This window comes from Lissotriton vulgaris, chromosome 7, assembly GCF_964263255.1.
Source record: "Lissotriton vulgaris chromosome 7, aLisVul1.2, whole genome shotgun sequence".
In the NCBI taxonomy this organism is placed as follows: domain Eukaryota; kingdom Metazoa; phylum Chordata; class Amphibia; order Caudata; family Salamandridae; genus Lissotriton; species Lissotriton vulgaris.
The window spans coordinates 139,753,668-139,769,486 of record NC_141695.1 but is presented as its reverse complement, the minus strand read 5'-3'; the positions used below and the strand labels follow the sequence as shown (position 1 = coordinate 139,769,486).

General features: G+C 54.3%; 1 protein-coding gene and 1 non-coding gene across 2 annotated transcripts in view; one reads left to right on the top strand and one right to left on the bottom strand.

Annotated features, from left to right (window-relative positions):
• The window catches only part of LOC147701016 (phospholipase A2 inhibitor and Ly6/PLAUR domain-containing protein-like), a 773,169-nt gene that overhangs the window by 595,294 nt on the left and 162,056 nt on the right, over window positions 1-15,819 (top strand). The window lies entirely within an intron of this gene.
• On the bottom strand, window positions 7,984-8,100 carry LOC147701017 (U5 spliceosomal RNA). Its single transcript, XR_015298537.1, has one exon. It is a non-coding gene; the product is annotated as a U5 spliceosomal RNA (small nuclear RNA).

Here is a 15,819-nt window from a genome sequence, read left to right as displayed (position 1 = left end):
CAAGCTAATGCCCAGAGTTGCCGAGTGTGATCACTGATCAGAGTGGGCACCGAGGCGAGAGAATTATCGAGTCCGCTGACCCTGGTCCAGAAACCTGCCGCGCCGGGAATCGAACCCTGGTCCCGGGCCGTCCTCTGCTCTCGGGTCTGCCGCCTCTAACCAGTGAGCCACACTACTTCACACCAGTGAGCCACACTAGTTCACGTCTCTCTGGTTCCAAGAGCTGCCGCTTTTCGTGGGGCGGAATTTCTCTCTGATTGTGGGGCTCTGGCTCTGGCTCTGCACTCTCGTATGAAGTGACCCCCTTTGCCACAATAGAGGCATAGTTTCATATTCCGCCGTCGCTCTCTTTCCTCAGAAGACAAGGGACCTCGGATACCCCCGATCTGCATGGGCTCAGTACCATCAGAACTTTTGGCACTGTCTTCAAGTGCAGGTTTGAATTTAGGGAACCATCCACGTCCGTCACCCCTGCTTCTATCTCCTCTTCTCTCTAACAGCCTGTGATCTAATTGTACCGTTAGGTCGATGAGTTCTTCACAAGTAGCAGGCAGTTGGACTGCCTGGGACAAGACGTCTTTCAGTTCACTCCTCAGGCCTTGATAGAACAGCGAGGTCCTTTTTTCTTGTGGCCAATCTGTTTCGGCTAAGAGACGATTGAAAGAGGTGATGTATGACAATAAATCCTGTGACCCCTGTCTTAGTGTCAAAAGCTCTTTTATCCAAGGACAACATGTGGGTTTTTCTATCAAATAGTTTCCTTAAGGCAGAACAGAAATCGGTGAAATGGTGCAAAACGGGATCGTTTCTTTCCATTAAAGGAATAGTCCAGCTTGCAGCGTTTCCACCCATATATGACATCATGAATGCGGTTTTTGCCGCTTCGTCCTGAAACACAGACGGTTTACACAAAAAGTAGAGGCGGCACTGGTTCAGGAATGTCTCAAATTTCTTTGGATCTCTGTAGAACCTCTCAGGGGGAGCCAAAGGAATCCCTGTATTCTGTATGAAGTGCACCGTCGGTGTATGGTCCGTGGAGGACGAAGGTATGGCAGAAGGAGAGAAGAACCCACCCCCGGCGGCCATAGGGGTAGTAGGCTGTGATACAGTTTGTACGGGAGGGGGAAGCGTGGCTTCTCTAATATAAGACCCTGCCCCGGGATTCTTTCGTGACATGCCAGCGCCTTCCCTACGCATGGTATTCATGTCCTTTCTGAGCTCTTGGTTCTCAGCTCGAGAAGCATGCACTTCTTGCTGTAGTAAGCTAAACCCCTCAAGCAACGAGGCCAAAGTCGCACTCGTATCCATGGCCCAGGCTAGGCTTCTTTCTTGGGCTTGTCAATCTGTCACGGTTAGCAGCGGACAAGTAATCCCAATGAAGAATACACAAGCCACTAACCTGAAGAGTCCAGCTAGCGGGGACCACGGCTAGATGATAGTCTTCCCTATACCAGATAGCACTGACCCTCCCCGTGTGACATACACACCGGAGACAGGTAGTCCTCCAGGTAAGGGGAAGGATAGTTGCTCGGGGAAGGTTGTTGTGAAGACACCCCTCAAGGTCTGGTCTGAGACTTCGGATGACTTCAAGGCACAACAATTGTCTATAGACACAAGAACACTTGTTAGCACTACAAATGGGCAGAGGCTATAAATGTAACAGTTAGACATATAACCAAATGTTCACTTACGGATAACCACCGCTTGTAATATCCTGAAGTCTGGTTTAGCAAAGACTCAAGTTCAAGCGAATGGGTTGCTGTTACTTCACAGCTAGCTCCACAGGAAAAAACAAGTTTCTGAAACGACCACCTCGTAGTTGGAATCACTACTGGTGGGATTGATGTTTTTAGTATCTGAATATCACAACTATCCTCAAGGATGTTCCGTAGATAAAGTAGAAAACTGTACTCTAATAGCACGGCCGTGCTAACTGTATGTACCTGAATTCTACGTACTGAAATACAACAAGGTTTCTTTGGCGTCCTCAGCGGGAAGGCAAGTGTCCGCGCACCCTCGGCTCTCGGCGTCCTCAGCGGGAAGGCAAGCGTCCACGCACCCTCGGCTCTCGGCGTCCTCAGCGGGAAGGCAAGCGTCCGCGCACCCTCGGCTCTCGGCGTCCTCAGCGGGAAGGCAAGCATCCGCGCACCTTTGATTCTCGAATAGCTAGTTCCCAACACGATCGATAAAACCGGAAGGATTGACAAGCATCCGGTGATGGGACAAAAGTGTTTTTATACACTCTCAGAGGGCGTGGGCAGATTCGCCAGGCCCCGGGGCATTCTGGGAGATGTAGTGCTGCAGCGGTATTTCCTTACACTAGCTCTCCAGCTATGGGTAATCGCGACAGTCAGGGCGCGCTGCCAATGCAGCGCCAGTCAGGGGTGCGCCACCGGGGCAAACCTAAACGTTGCAGCTGCCCACTAATTGCTGGGCAGCTGAGAACAATCACAAGGCCTAAACTTTGCAGCTGGCACTAAGTGCTGCGCAGCTGTAGAAGGCCTGGCACCACTGTGCCATCTCTGTCCCTCCCAGGGACTCTCTTTCCCAAATTGCGCCTAAACGGTGCAGCTGCCCACTAATTGCTGGGCAGCTGAGGCAATTGGCGACAGCCCCTAGAAGTAAACTGCGCCCACTGCTGGAGCCGCACGGGCTCTGGACATCACCATTAACATGCTGGGGCGCCCCACTGCCATCTGGGGCCGCTCCTCAATCGGAGGGCCCCCCCCGCACTCACCGGTCGGCTCTCTTCCGGCGGGGCTCCTCCGGGTAAGCGGCAAGACATCTGCTGCTCGCGGTGGGGGCAGCCTCTTGCCCCCTCCGCCTCTGCTCACCACAGCTGTGGGGCTCTCCCCGGGAGCCCCGCAATGGCCGCCTCGCTGTTCTTCTTCCTTCTCTCCGTCTGTGCTGCCTGCGGGCCCGCGGGCTAGCCCCCACCTATTTTTGGGGACTCTTCACTCTTGGCGCGGCGGGCAGTATCTCCGGTCTCCCTCCTCACACGGGAGACCGGCCAAACAGACACAGGCTTCCCCCAGGCAAGGGAGAAGCGGAAATCACGCTCGCCAGGCCCCGCCCCTAGTCAGGCTCCCGGGTTCGGCAGCTTTCTACTCGGTGCCGCGGCAGTGATTTCTCAGCGATAATAATGAGGGGTGGGCACCCTCGAAGGATAAAATAATTAAATAAACGGGGTGGCACCCTTAATTAGAAATGACAGAAACACGGGCATCGTGCCGGGTAGACACCTGCGCCCCATAAAACGATCCTATAAGCAGGGTGGCACCCGCAAGGCACAAGGATGAGGGGGGAATCCCTATGAGGGGGACTCCCTGGGGAAGAGCTGCAGCACCGCGCTGCTCAGCTCCCAGGCTCTCCTTTTCCTGGGAAAATCAAATAAAAGAGCTTAGCCTGCAAATAGCACGCAGGCAGGCTGTAACAAAGCCTTGGCAACCTCAAAGATAAAGCAACATGTCCAAGAAAAGTCCATCAGGTATCCAGGGGCTGGGCAGGGCCCAGGGAGGCAAGCCTTCCCCTGGGCCCAAGCAGCAGCACGCCGCTGGTTGATTCCAGTCAGAAACAATAACAATTTTTTGAGTGTCACTGCTCCCTTTTTATACCCAAAATCCTTTGTCTAAAGGGTGCAGGCAGTGTGAGAATCAGCTACAACTGGTTATGGGGAACTCCTTTCACTGGCCAGGCTAGGGACATCAGACGCACCACAGGGTGTGGAGCCAGCATTGTGGAGGGAAAACCCAGCCCTATTCACTCCCAGGTGCTATCTCCTCCCAACACTCTAGTTGCAGATGCAGTCATTCAACCAAGGGCAGACTCAGACAACCTCCTGGGGGCTCCCCAGCCCCTGTCACCCTCAAACCAGACAGTCAATCCACAAGCAGGCCCAGGCACACTCCTGGAGTCAGGCTCCAGCCAGTCACGTGCCAGCAGACTCACTACACACGCACACTCATGTCTAGAAGTGGCACTTCCACACTAAACACATTCATGGCACATACATCATTACGCAGCATTCAATCTCACGAGTTCGCACATACCAAACTCGACCCTGCACTCCCCACACATCAGGAACTACCATGGTCACACATATTCCTCATGCATTCCTATGGGAAGGCAGGTCACTCACCACACATACAGAGAGCTCACGCACTTTACACTGTACCACAGTGAAAAAGTGCGCAAAGGCCTAAAATCACCAACACCAGGTTCCAGAAAAAGGCTAGGAAAAAGCAAAAAGTTTTGGGGTGAACCTGCCAAAAAGGGCCAGGTCCAACAGTAGGACATGCCCTGATGTGTGTAGCATGTCCTAATAGTGAATTGTAGCCATTTTCGTTTTTTTCACTATTGCAAGGCTAACTGTTCCCCATAGGCCAGAATGGGCAGTTTGATTATAACATCTTATAATCCTAACTGACTCAGGGAACCAGGTAGAAATTAGTCTTTAGTATGCCTGAACTCAGAATGATAAAATACACACTTTAGTGAATTTGGTTTTAACATTCTCTGTTTGAAAATACCACTTTTAGAAAGTAGGTATTTTCTTGGCTAACTATCCACGCCTGCCTCCGCTAGGTTGTGTATTCCTTGTCTGGAGTTTGAGTGACAAGGGCTGGGGGATTCAAGGAGACAGGGTGAGTCAGCACAAGGCTGAATAGAGCTATCTGTGTGTAGATGCCCCGGTTACTTACCGGTAATCTTCATTACTCCGAGTATAGTCTTCCTCGCCACATGAGTTACAAAGTGAGCTTTAGCTCCACAACAGAACCCTCCAAAGCAAAAAAGAAACCACCTCCCACCCCCTCCCAACATGGCCGACCAGTCCCACCTGACCTCTATAAGAGGCGGGCCGGCCCAACCAATCAGCCTGATCTACCAAGCAAACAATGAAGCCGATAGCCAGACAGGGAGGGGGGGAGGGAACTCATGTGGCGAGGAAGACTATACTCGGAGTAATGAAGATTACCGGTAAGTAACCGGGGCATTACCTCCTCGTTAGTCTTCCTCGCCCCCTGAGTTACAAAGTGAGCCAATACCCAAGCCAACAAGGCTTCATTGACCACCAGAACAACAACACCACACGGTGATGCAGAGAAAACCAACCCAAGGTTGATGTAAAACAACTGAAAAGAAAACAGGGACCACAGGGAACCTGAAATCAAGACCTCCAGGAAAAGGAGGCCAACCAGGAGTCGCAGCTCCAGCACTCCGAACGGCCCCAGCGAAGTCCCCCCCGGGACTGCTAGAGACCCACGTACCAGGCGGGTGATGACCACGCCGAAGTCAGACAAAACTCCACAGAGGAGACACCCACTAAGGGGGCCCAGGGAACAGAGCCACACCTCGCGGACCGACCCTGGGTCCCCGCCGGATCCACCAAACCCAGCGAAGCGTAGGGAAGGATGCCAGCCTGTGTAAGCCCGCGAACCAAGGAGGAACGAGGGCTAGCGGCCCGAACGAACCGGGCCCAAAAGGCATAACACAGGTCATCCCACCGGGAAAGGAGAAAAACGTGCGGCTAAGAGAAGCCAATACAGCACGCCGAACCCCAGCCCGGACAAGGGAGGAACCACGTTGGCCGGCAAACAGCGGCAAAGATACCACCTGAGTCCGAGGCCCCAGGAAGGGACCCCGGGAAGGACACGGGGGACAAGCCGGAGGAGCAACCCCGTCCGGCAAAACCCGCAAGAAGGGCGGGGAGCGGAGGCACGACCCCCGCACGCCCATCCGCCCAGCAGACCCCTCGCCACCAGGGAAAATCACCCGAAAGGCGAGGAACCGCAAAGCCCCCGAGGGCCGGGGCCCCACCGGGCGGACCCCGAAGAGCCCGTAGAGCGAGCGAGGAGCTCCCGTGGAACGCCTCACGAATTAGCGAGTCACCCTTGTGCAGGGGCCCAGTAAATCTCCTGTAACGTTCCAACACAAGTATATGTGTAGCCGAAGCGAGCCCCCAAGGGGGAGACCGGCAGAGCGCCCGTGGGCGAAGGAGAAATAACAACGGAGCCAAGCGAGCCACCAGGGAGACCAGCCCGTCGAACATCGGACCGTGGAAGGCCCGCAAGGCCGCCCAACGGACCCACCGGGACCAAGTCCCGCAAGGGGTCCACGGAGGCGCGGACAGCACCAAGCCGACCGCACCAAAGCCAGAGGGAAGCCCTCCGCCAGGCACAGTAAGACAGGCGGAAGATCAGTGGTAGCCCAGCAGCAAAACCATCGCCCCAGAAGAGCAGCCCCCGAGCAAGCAGCAACCACCGCCCAAGAATCCGGCCCGCCTACGGAGGCGGACCAGCAGAAATGGCCGGCTCAACCCCGGCTCCAGGGGCGGGGGACCCAACCCTGGCATGAGAAGAACCCCGCCCGGCCAGAAGGCATGAACCGCCTGCTCGCAAAAGGAGCGGGCACCATGGGAGGAGGCCCCGCCGGGAGCCTGCGAGATAACGCACAGAGGCCCAGCCACTCAGCTCTGTATCGTTCCAACAGAAGTCCATGCGCTGCCGAAGCGCCCAGGAGCACGCCGGCCCAGCCCCAGCGAAACCCTCAGCTCAGATGGCACGGGGGAAACGCGAACAGCAGACCGCCAGGCCAAGCGACAGGTAGGGCCACCACAAGGACCCGGGGGGGGAGAGCAGGATCCGGGCCGGAGGGCCGAGGCCCCCCCCCCCCCCGGGAACACAGCCACCGGAGGCCGACTGCGTCGTAGCCCCAGGCGGCCGAAACACCCCCGGGGTCAGCGAGACCAGTCAACGAAGGCTCGATCCGACTCCGTCGGACCGCCCCCACCCAGCCGGACCCCGGGGGAAAGACCGCCCGAACGGGCAAGCCGGAGGCACCTACCCCAGCCGGGCGACCGACCCGACCCAGACCTGGGGACACCGAATGCACCGGTGCGACAGTTGGCGGGCCCGGAGGGTCGTTAGTGGGATACAAAAAAACCATGCCTCCAGAGGAGACAGCGGCACAGCGTCCAAGACCCCTCGGCCATCCGAAGCACGATGAGCCGCGTGACTCTCACGTAATCGCGTGTCAACCGTGCCGCCAGGCCCCCAAATACAGCAAACGGGCCGCCGAAGCGAGCACCCAACGACCCCCGAAGGCGTACAAGCCAGAAACGGGATCCGAAGGGACCCCGACGGAGGAGAGACACCGCCTGACGTGGAGTCCACGAACAAGAAGAGGCCGAGAGGAATCACCCCTCCCGACCGGGAGCGCCAAGACCCACACCCGGCGAAGAACATCCACCAGGCGGGCCAGGAGCACAGCACCCACCCCCGGGCCGGGAGGCAAGGCCACAGGCCGACCCCAGGTGTCCGGAAAAACCAACAGGCGAGACCAAGGACGGAGCCGCCCCCCCCCCCAACTGTCTCCCATCCAGGTACCAACCAGGCCCGACCCTGCTCAACTTCCGAGACCGGACGAGATCAGGTGCTTACAGGGCGGTATGGCCGTAGGCCCGAAAGCCAGAACCTAGGGGTGACCTAAGGAAGACCGGGGGGAGACGAAACACGGGCCCGGAGCCACAGGCGGATGGGGAGCCCGAAGGAAGGCCGTGTGCCGTCACTGCCGACAGGGACGCCCCTCCTTCCCCAGCATTGCGTCCGGAAAAGGAGACAAGTCCACCTCCCCAACGCCCAGCATCATGGACGCAGGCAGAGGCCGGGAGACCGGAGCCATGCGCGGAGACGCACCCCGAGACAGACCCGGGGATACCCCCGCCGCAGGCAGAGGGAAATTCTCGCCCAACGCGGGGCAAAAAAAAACCACGCACTCGCGTTACCTCCCTGCGTAGGGGCCCTAAGTGCACATCAATGCTCAGAGCCGTAGAACGTGACTCCAGGTTTGTTAGGCACCGATGCCTAGACAACCCAGGACCGGGGACGCAACCGGCCCCCAAGATCCGCCGAGGCGGGGAACTCCCGCCCAACGCGGGGCGCCTACAGGGCCCGGGCCTGCCCGGGACCGCTGTACCAATTTTCCAGCCTCACCTGAGGGAAGGCTCAAAAAAAAAATTGAATAAACTCGTAAATGTTCCTCTCCACCGAAACCCTTAGGAAAAGGCGAAATAATTTTCGTTTAGAAGAGACAGGACGAGCAGAAGACGAGGCGAGGGGGGTCAAGGGGTCCCCGCCGCGCACGGCCCGAAGGGCAAGCGTCGCCAAACAGGGAGACCCCGCAGATGGAGACAGAAGGGATCCATCGCCCCCCCAAGGAGACCAGAGGGCACAGCCACCCGGCCACTCCAACACCTCGGGTCCGGCGCAACCTGACGAGCCAGGGCGTCAGAATGGGAAAACAGTCTACGTCGCACCGTTCCTAGGACGCGCCCGTGAACCACAGAGAAGCAGGACATGACACCTAGTCCAAGCTTACCCAAGGAAAATAAGACAGTAGCTCAGAAGTACCGGACGTGCAGTCGACCCCGAGGCCCGTACTGTAACTGTCAGTAGCAAATGCCACCTCAAACAACGCGAACACTAACATTGTGTTGCCTGCGACAGCCAGACAAAACTGGGTTAAAGCGGAGGCCAGGCTTCCGTCGCGTTGTAGAGAATAAGCAAGCCCTTGCCCAGAGTCGCAAAGCGGGACTCAAACAATGGAATGGGCCCCGAGTCGAGAATCTATCAGGTCCGTTGAATTTCGAGCCCAAGACCCGCCGAGGCGGGGGAGTGAACTCCGCAACAGGGTCTGCCGCTCAAACCCTTGAGCCACACTACTCCCTTCGGACACCTGAACCGTAGTGAAACTGTATTCACAACGTGCCTGTGATGCCGCACAGACAAAAAAAATGGCCCCCTGCCGAGGAACGAACCCCGACTTCGAGGAGGAAACAGCCCATTACACAGTATTGAAATTTTCCCACCCTGGGATATTTCCACAGCACTGGCAGGATTCGAACCCTGGCCTGTGAGGGCTGTCCCTACCAAAGGCACAAGCCGTACCTTTGAGCTATAGCTCCTTTTTGAGCCATAGCTCCTTGGTTGTACGCTGCGTTCTAGCTGTAAAAGAAGTTAAGACTCTCTAGTAAGAGCCCTCCTTATCCTGAGTCTAATCTTCACTTGTAGTGAAATGGTTTATGAAAACCAATCAGCAGCTCCAGGTGAGGCTCGAACTAACAACCTCGGCATGGCTCAGTGCAAGTACTGCTGTACAAGTACCGCACGCTTTGCGCCACTGGAGGTCACTGCAGGACCGAAGAAAAAACACCTGGAGGCACCAAACCCCGCCCCCGGGGGGCGGGGGGCGTACGGAGTCAACAACAGCTCCGCAAACCGCCGCGGCCCGTAGGGCCAAAATACACGCATGGAGGCGGCGTCGCACAGCAGCCGCACAGCAGCCGTGGAGAGACCAACCGGACCCAGACAGCGGAGCCCCCGAGGTCCCGCCGACAGGCAAGGTAGGCCAGCCGTGAGTTTGAAACCGGCACGGGCCGAAACCCAACACCTCTGCGAGGGAGCGTTAGCGACTCCCTCGAGGCCGGGTAACACACGCTGTGTGTACCTTGAAGTCGCCCGCCTCGCCGGGGCGCTGTGTAAAATAAGCATGTAAATGAGAATATCCAATCATTAACAAAACACAGTCGGGAGAGGCGGAAACTGACACGACTAGCCTCACAATTCATCCCCCTACCGCAGCATACATGTCGTGAATAAAAAACTGCAGGCAGACAGGGGAGCAGCTCGATTCCAATACCCTTTGCAATACCTTAGACAGCCAGAATGGTAGAATCAGGACACTTACCACAGCTGTGTTTGTGAGCAGGCGGACCAGCACACACATATGTGCATACACACAAAGGGTATCAGCTGCTTAGGACCCAAAAAAGCCCACAGAGTGGCCCGGGCCCATCAGTAACGACCTGGGGATACACCGGGATGTCCAAACACCCCATATCCCCTGCCGCCCCCCCCCCCCCTGTAAACCGCTGGCATGCTATAGCAGTACTTAACCGGCCCCACAGGACCGGGGGAAGGAAGATGGGGGGGGGGATTTACAGGCATAAGGCACTCGAGACCGCTAGAGCAGGTCCTCCACCCTAAACCCCAAGGGCCAGCTCACGCCGGCCCATCTTACCTGAACAGTGCTCTGGAGAGAATCGTGCAGAACAAAAAAAACAGGCTGATTGGTTGGGCCGGCCCGCCTCTTATAGAGGTCAGGTGGGACTGGTCGGCCATGTTGGGAGGGGGTGGGAGGTGGTTTCTTTTTTGCTTTGGAGGGTTCTGTTGTGGAGCTAAAGCTCACTTTGTAACTCATGTGGCGAGGAAGACTAACGAGGAGGTAATGGGTGGGAGGAGTTGCAGCTGGGTCTGAATAGGGCTGTGCCTGCCTTCCACAAAGCTGGCTCCACCTCCTGTGGTGCGTCTGATGTCCCTGACCCACACTGTCAAAGGAAAGAAGGAGTCTTGTCAACAAAGTGCATCTGGACTGCACAGAACTGGTTTGGACTGTGTACAGGACCCTCTGCCTTCAGAGGACAAAGGATTTGCTTGTATAAATATTGGGACATAGACCCAAGAATTTTGGATCACTTTTTGGAAACAATAAGAACCTTTGCTGAGGAGAGGAACCAGAGAAACTGAGGAGGACACTGTCTCTAAGCTAAGTGCTGTTTGGGGGATTGGCCTGCAGTGGTTGCCTGACCTCCAAAGAAAGGAGAAAGGACTTTGTGCTACTTTCAAATCAACTTGTAAAGGATCGCCAAAGGCTTGAGATAGAGCTTGCCTCCTGCTGAAGTCTCAGGGACAACAGACTTCACCCACCAGCTCCCCTGCCTTCCCTTGCTGGGAATTGAAGTGCCTGCTGTTGAGCTTGGCCTTTTGAGAGACTGCATATCGCTGGGAGCTGGAAGCGTGACTGAAGACGAAGAAGCGTGCCGTCACTGCCGCTGTCGCCATCGCATCACCCGAAGCGCCTCGCATCACTGGAGAAGAGTGTCGCCGTCACAGCAGATGCTGGTGCATCACCGGAGAAGTGTGTCGCAGGGCCTGTCGCAGGTCAGAATCGTTGAGTCGGCGTCGGTCGTGCACGCATTGTTGCCACAACAATAAAAAGACACCATTTTGTTTCATTGCAACGGATCTTCATCGCATCACAGCACTGCTGGCCGCATCGCCACGGAAGCACAGTAAGAAACCGACCCATCACATCCCCACACTGAGAAGAACCTACGCATCCCCTACGCAGCAGTAGGGACCCAATGCATCACCGTTCTTGCATGTAACAAGCAGACGCTTCACCTTCCCTGCAACACTTTCATTGTATAGCGTTATGCATTCAATGGTAGATTGAACTCAAACAGTTGCATTTTACATCTAAAGAGAACTAAGCTATTTCTACCAGTTAAGTACAGTATTGTGGATTTTTGTTGTTTGTGGTCTTGTGTTAAGTCTATATAAAAAATACTTATTTTTATACTACAACTTGTGTGGGGTCCATCTGAAGTGTAGTCACTGGGTTACTGCATGTGCTCACAAATGCTTTACACACTGTGTAGGAGAGTAGGGTCTGCAATCCTATTATCACCCCAGATTTTTGCTTTTTGCTTCACTGGTTTACGACTTCTCTGGCTGTGGGCCTGCTAATCAGACCCACAGCCTTGCTGTTCTCTCACTAAATTGACACATGTACCTTAGGTGCATTTACCAATTGGTACTGGGCCACCTTATCAGACCCTGTAACTCAGGGCATAGGTGTACCCAGGGCCTACCAGGGGCTACAGCATGTATTATGCCACCCCTGGCTGGCCATCTAAATCTGACACAACTGGCTGCACGACAGCTGGGGCAAGGTGGTGTAATCACCCTTTGCTTTAGATATAGTATACCTATATCTAACCCTAAAATGGACACACAGATTCCTATCAGTCACTCCTATGGCAGGCCTTGACAATCCTGAAGGCAGAGTGCTTGGAATTGTGTGAGATGGTGCTCTGGCATGAGCTGAGCCCGTTTGCAGCTTGCGGAACCAAGTCCAAATAGCTGTTCCATGATAACGCATACCATATACTCTTAAGTGCATTATAATCCTCGCGGTTATATGCCAACTCTGGTATCGCTTTATCAAAACATGTCGAGTAAAGTGTCATACGAATTGGAATACTAACCCTTCGCCAATTCTGGCGACGGGGTTAGCATTCTACCCTTCTAGAGGGACACGACATGTATGTAACTGTGATGTGAACCCCGGTTAAAGTTAACTCAAGCCTCAGCATCACAAAATGGATGCTGCCACCACAGACACAAGTCTGACCTCCTGCTGCTGGGAGTCCTTCCAGCGAGGGAGGCTTGGACAAAGGGTTTCCTGTCAGGGGCGGTGCTAGCACCATCCCAGACAGGGTTTTATGTATCCTGGGTAGGCAGGGCTTTAGAGGAAGGTGACTGCAAGTGGCACCCCGGTGCTCACTATGCATCTGCCGGCTAGAACCAGTTCCAGGGGCACACCAGCCCCTGAGCTGGGGAAAGTCCGGCATGGGAGAGGGGTGTAACCACCCCCCTTCCTGGTCCCACCCATGGGCAGGACCTAGTCGCGTGCCAGCCCCTTTTCCTAGTATAAAGATAGGAGCGGGCCCCCTTCCAAATTAGATCATCTTTGAATCCTGAAACTACTTTCTACGAAAGGATCTCTCGACTTCTTCTCAAGATTTCTCCCTTGTGACTAAGGAGTAGTCACCCTGCATCCGCAGGCACCATCCAAGCATCGCGGTCTGCTGTAAGTCTCTCCTCCGTATCAAGACTGCCCAGCTCGACGAGAACCGGCTTTCCTGGCACCTCTGACCTCTACCCACATCGTCAGCTCAGCTGAGATCTGTGGGTGCGACGAGACCTCGAGGGACCGGCCATCTTCAAGACTGCACGACGCTTGCCCAGCACGACCGCCGAGGGATCCTCGAGTGAGTGCTTTGGGGTGTGAGAAGCCCCAACCCTGAGCAGCTCCAGCACCGAAGTTCAGCCTCCCAGCCTCCACGAGATCTGCGTGGGGCCTTTCTGCTCTTTGCTGCTCACCGCGTTGTCTGGCTACTAGCCCGCTGGCTTGTGGCCTTCCCGACGACGAACGACGACATCAACACCGCTGGTCTGGTTGCCCCAGACTGGCCCTTGCTGCCCTCCAACAGAGGAGCACCCCAGACCCTCCTGGTCCACTCCAGACGCCATTTTAAGTCCGCCGCGTGGGCTTGCATTTGCCAAGACTTGTTGCCCCAATCCTGGGTCCAACGACGTCGACAGCAGATACCATCGTGGGACAGCTCGCACCTCCATCCTGGTTGCCGACAACGCCTCCTGGTCCGTGAGACTGCAGAGCCCAGCGTCACCCACTCACCTGGTCGAGGTGACTCCATCTGGTGCCATCCTGGTGCCCATCGAATCACTGGCTAGTGATTCAGAACTTGGTCCCCTCTGCTTACAGGTGTCTTCCATCTTCGATCCAGGCTTGGATCCATCCGAATCTCCTCACTGGTCGCCTGCCAGCAACTTCTTCTTTCAGGCTCCATAGACTGCAACGAGGATTCCCGACGTCTTTCCAGACCTATGCATCCGCAGCCCCTGGGCTAGGTAAACTCAGCATTTCGGTGCTCCAGCATAGCTTTGCTATCCAAGGGTCCAGATCCTTTTTCGTTTCAGCTCTACCTAGTCGGATTCGTCCGATAACACTAACTTTGTAATTCCTAGCAACCATAGACTTTGTTCCGCATCCCGCGTGAGAGTGCACACTCTGCACCCGATCTCCCTAGGCCTCCTGCTAGTAATCTGAAGGTTCAGTAGTCAAGTCCTAGCGATCCCAAAGCCTATTAGCGTAGTACTTACCTGCTAGTAATTTCGCATTCCACTTCTAGAGTATATGGTTTTTCGTGCCCCTCGGGCATTTGTGTAAATTGTGCAACTTTGCGTATTTTCCTAAGAGCTTTGTATTGTGCTTAGCGCCCTATCCTCATAAAGAGTCCAGGGCTGTTGTGTTCTAAATAAATATACTTTTATTTTCATAACAACTTGTGTGGTGTCCTTTCACTTGGTGTTCAAGTGGTATATGTGATGGTATAACAGCTGGCTTAACACGCCCTCTAGAGTCTAGCCTAAAGACTGCTCTTGTCCATGCTACTAGGATAGCTGGTCTACGGTTGACTTACAACCAATCATCAATAAGGGTCGGTTGGACTGATACATAGTGATCACTAGAATAGTGAGCACTGCATATCAGGCCAACAACGGACCGATGGGTCCTCAAAATAGTTCGATTCAGTCACACCCTAGAATTCATTCAGACACCCCCTTGTACGCCACTGATGCACAATCATCTGCATCAACTCTGGCAGGAGATTCGGACAATGCTCCGAAAAGGAGCAATAGAATCGGTACCGAAATCCCAGGAAAACAAGGGGTTTTACTCCCATTTTTTTCTTATCAAGAAAAAGAGGCTCCAGTGGCGCCCTATCCTGGATCTCAGATCCTTAAATACCTATTTCAAGAAACAATCTTTCAGAATGGTATCTCTACAGGACATCCTTCCGTTGTTAAACCCAGGGGATCATATGACCACATTGGACCTACAAGACGCTTATTTTCATGTGCCAATACATCCTGCACAAAGGCAGTACCTTCGATTCTGGATAGCGGTGTTCACGAAATGCCTGGCTCCAGTGGCAGCTGTGTTGAGGAAGCAAAAACATCAAATATTTCCTTACCTCGACGACTGGCTAGTCAAAGCAACATCAAAGACACAAACCAAGGCGTCAACACAAGCTTGCATAAACTTATTCGCCGATTTAGGTTTGACTTTAAACAAGAAAGAGTCGAACCTCCACCCGGAAAGAGTGTTACATTTCTGGGAGCAATATTGGACACAGAATGCAACAAAGCGTTTCCTTCCGAGGAAAGACAACTGAGGATTGTGTCCCTCTTTCAAGACTTGAGAAGAAGAAAGTCTCTTTCAGTCCGCAGATACAAATCCTTGCTGGGCACAATGTCCTCTTGTATTCCACTGGCACCTTGCTGCAGGCTAAAGATGAGACCATGGCAGGAAGAGATCGATCTTCAATGGCGTCAGGCGGAGGGATCCTTCGACTATATAATAAGGGTAACACCAGTGATGCGACAGGCAGCAAAGTGGTGGACACAAAAGACAAATGTGTCTCAAGGACTGTCGTTTCTAGCAAATGCAGCTCCGCTAGTGGTAACAACGGATGCATCATTAGAAGGATGGGGAGCTTTCCTTCAGGACCTTCAGGTCAGCGGCCGTTGGAAAACAGAGGAACAGCAGTTACATATAAATCTGCTGGAGCTCAGGGCGATCCGCTTGGCATTGCTGGCTTTTCTGCCAAGGATAAAAGGTGCGCCGGTGTTAGTAAGAACAGACAACACCACGGCGATGCATTTTGTAAACAAGCAAGGGGGAACAAGATCTCTCTCCCTGTCCAGGGCCGGCTCCAGGCTCATGGTGGCCCTGTGCAGGGAGCGTAGGTGGGGGCCCCGGAAGAGGGGGTCCGGACGGGGCGGAGCTCAGGAAGGTGTTTCATAATTAAAGCATCTCTTTAGAATACATGCTGCTTTAGGAAGACCATCTTATTCATTTCATCTTCCGTCTTTAGGGGATTTCTTTCTTAGCATTTTTGCTTTTGGTTTAAAGAAGTATACATAGATAAATATGTTGGCTTTAGCAACAGCAAGTGCAGCGTATGCCATGTTATATGTATTTTTATATAGCTAGGGCAACTAGTAGCTGAAGGCAGGGTGTGTGAGAAAAGGCTTCTGGCCTATGTTTATATGCCAAATTAGAGGAAATAGTGAATTGTGATTGCTAGATTGTTAGCCGACCTATGTATGT